We start from the raw sequence: 3,484 nt of genomic DNA on the forward strand, positions 1-3,484 counted from the left end.
TCTTCGTCCTCTGGCATGGGAGCTGCCTTGGAGCTCGTCTGCCTGGCTGTGTGTTTCCTGGACGGGGCCGGTTTTTACAGCTGCTTTTTGTATCTCTGCTTCTGTCCCCTTGAACCCCAGTCGGCCTCGGCAGATGGCCGCTCACACTGAGCCTGGCTCTGCTGGAGGTTTCTTCCTGTAAGAGGGAGTTTTTCCTCTCCACTGTCGCTACAAGCATGCTTAGTGTGAGGGATTGTATTTGAGTCAATGAGTCAATGCAATCAAATGGTTCTCCTTAGATAGAAAACTTTGTATCAATTTGACTGTATGATCTGGTGAACTGTAAAGTGCCTTGGGATGACATGTGTTGTGAATTTGGCGCTATATAAATAAACTGAATTGAAATTGAGTTAACTAAAAATGTGATGTAAAGAGAGCTTTAAAATTTTCTTTAGGTAATCCATGAATCAAATAGTGCAGTGTAAAACAGGGTTAAATGCTTTCTAAATGTTTACAGGTTCCTTGAATAAGATTATATAAGTAATTTTGAGTGTATTTTTTTTTTGTAGACTCTGAAACAATCTGCTGAATAAACAGACAGTCTACAGATAATTTAAATGTACTGAATTTAAGGATGATTTAAGTGAAAGTAATTGTGGATAAGAATATTTGGTTGTGACTGCCCTTCGATTTTGAGTAAATAAAGAATTACTCATTAAAGACGCTGCTTATTCTGATAAAAACATTAATAGCACTCTTTGTGTGTTGGAGGATCTTGGAGGAATGGATTGCTGAACTGTGATGAGAACACTCCATGAGAACTACCACATGGATTCAGCATCTATCTGCCATGAGACTGCATGGAGACCTAAGCAGCTGTGGAGGAGACCACACGAGACTCTGATTAATTAATTAGATTGATGAGTGATAGAGACACTGAAAGAATTCATCGTCAGTGATGTTCATCATTTGCCTTTAACTCGAGCCAGGTTAATTCTTACTTTTACCGAGTTTGTCAGAGTTCAACATGCAGTACGGGACCAATTCGGGTTATTTTCTCAGACCCTGCAACTGCTGCTGCCATGATCCATCTGTGCTCCTGCAGCATGTGTAGCGCTGCACAACTGGTGGGTAACAGGATCAATGAAGAAGCAGCAGTTTAAACTTCTAACTGATGACCCGCTATTTTTTATTTAGTCTCATCTCGTTGACTTAAACTCAAACCTATGACTCTTTATGTTTTAGTCATCAAAGATCCATTTTTAGCTCATTAGTGTTCGTTATTCTCATCCTCATTGTTGACGAAAACAACACTGTTGGGAACGTCTAGCAATAACACCCCAAACAACACTGCAAGCACAACTATCCCAGATCCTGACGCATGAATCTTTAGAGAAGTAGACTTGATCAGAATTCTTCAGATCGGTAAGGGCACTTAAGGCATGGCAGAGTTGTCTCTGCTGATGCCATAATATGCATTAACCGAATAGTGCTGGCACTAATTATACGGATGCCCTCAGTCCTTTGAGTGACAGATGTTATGGGTGCAGCCCCCCTTACAGAGTAAAAAGAAATTAAAAATTTTGTGCAAGATGTGTTGTGTGAGACACCTGCAAATGTCTTCATCCATGTGCTTTTGGTTTTAAGACAGAGAGCTCCAGCTATTGGCTGCATTTATGTAACTTTGTTGTTTGTAGTTCTTTCCTGAAGCCTGTAGCCCCAATTTGACCAACATTTACTTGCATGTCTTTCATGCAATGACGTACGTAAGGCTGAAGGGTGCTTGGATTCAGCCTAGCAGACTGGAGCTTCTTTCCTAGCCTGGATAGTTGTTGACTCACAAAAAGTAAAGGGACAGGAGCCAGGAACAGGAGGTAGAAGACATAATCATATATATATATATATTCATATACATATATTTATTTATGGAGCAAAATAAAAAAAACATGACCTGCGGGGCGCGGGGGCTGGTTCGGGGGTCCATGGGTCCTGGGGGCTCTGGGGGTGCCTGGCAGATCTGACCCCGGAGTCTGTTGCCCCCATCAGGGATGGGCTTGGGATGCCCCAGGGTGTCCTACAGTGGCCTCTTGCAGTGCTCTTGGGAGGGTTCTGCGGTGGCGGACGTGGGTAACTGGCCTGGTAGCTGGGTGGGTCCAGGGTAGGTCTGGGGGTCCTTAGGGTGCGTTGGCCAGGGTGCGCCTCTTCGGCTCTTCAAAACCACTGTTGAGCATTTCTCCTTTGGAGGAACTTTACATGCACAAATGCAATTTCACAGACAACTACAGGTGCTTGGCTCCAGGTACTTAGAGATTCACTTCCATAGCCCATATTCTGATCTTCAGCTACCACAGTATACGTACATGTCAGACTGAATAATACTACTTATACTTCAGCGATAGTATTAAAGGATACATGCGCCGTTTTGTTTTTAAAACATATAAATATAAAAAATATAACCGCAGATGTCTGGATGCCTAGGTTATTAATGCCGGCATACCATAAAGAATAAATTATGAACAGTTCAGTTTGTGCCTTCAAGTCGATCGCCCATAGGAAGACGTTACTTGGATATAACAAAACGGAATATCTTCAGAACAGCTCCAACTGACACAAGAATTATATGGGTGAGTAGAACATGATGTAATTACGTAAAATCAAGGGCCAAATGTAAAAAAAACGGCGTTCCCCTTTAAGGTGTTACTTTATTGTATGTCTTGTACCATGTCTGTTGGTTGTACTGTTCTTTTTACATCTCTCTGCAGGTGATGAAGCAGACTTAAGATCTTTTATTATTGTCTCCCTTTTATCTCCTCTTTCTTTAATCTTTTCTCATTTTTTTCTGTTTTTCCTTTACTGTTCTGTTTTAATTTCAGTGTCCATATCATCTGTAATACTCCCTGCATGAATTATGATAAAGCTATTTATATGCATAAATCAAGTGGAACACTAAGGCGATAGCTGTGCTGCTCCACTTGTGAAAGTAAAATCTCTTGGGCTTTTTTTGGCATCAAGACAATTTCCACAGGACACTGTAAAAAAAAAAAAGAAAAAAAAAGAAAAGAAAAAAAAAAAAGATCGGTTTTCAACACGACCAATACACAACATGTATCATCTCAAGGCACTTTACAAAGACAAATCAACCAGATCCTAGAGTCACATTGGTTAAAAATTTTATGGAAAACAAAATGATTGCATTCCATTGACTGAAACGAGACCAGGCTCAGCAGGCAAACATACAGAAAGAAGCAGAGATACAAAAGGCTACTGTCAATCAACATCACAGAAAACACACAGCAAGGCAGATAAGCTCCAAGCAAGTTCCCATGTCAGAAGATGAAAGAGAGAACATACAGTTACAAACAGGATTCCAAAAAAGTTGGGACACGAAACAAATTGTACATAAAAACTGAAAGCAATGATGTGGAGGTGTCAAAAACAAATATTTTATTCACAATAGAACACAAATCGCAGATCAAAAGTTTAAACTGAGAGAATGTATCATTTT

This window comes from Cyprinodon variegatus, unplaced genomic scaffold (assembly GCF_000732505.1).
Source record: "Cyprinodon variegatus isolate N-32 unplaced genomic scaffold, C_variegatus-1.0 Scaffold1033, whole genome shotgun sequence".
Taxonomy (NCBI): Eukaryota; Metazoa; Chordata; class Actinopteri; order Cyprinodontiformes; family Cyprinodontidae; genus Cyprinodon; species Cyprinodon variegatus.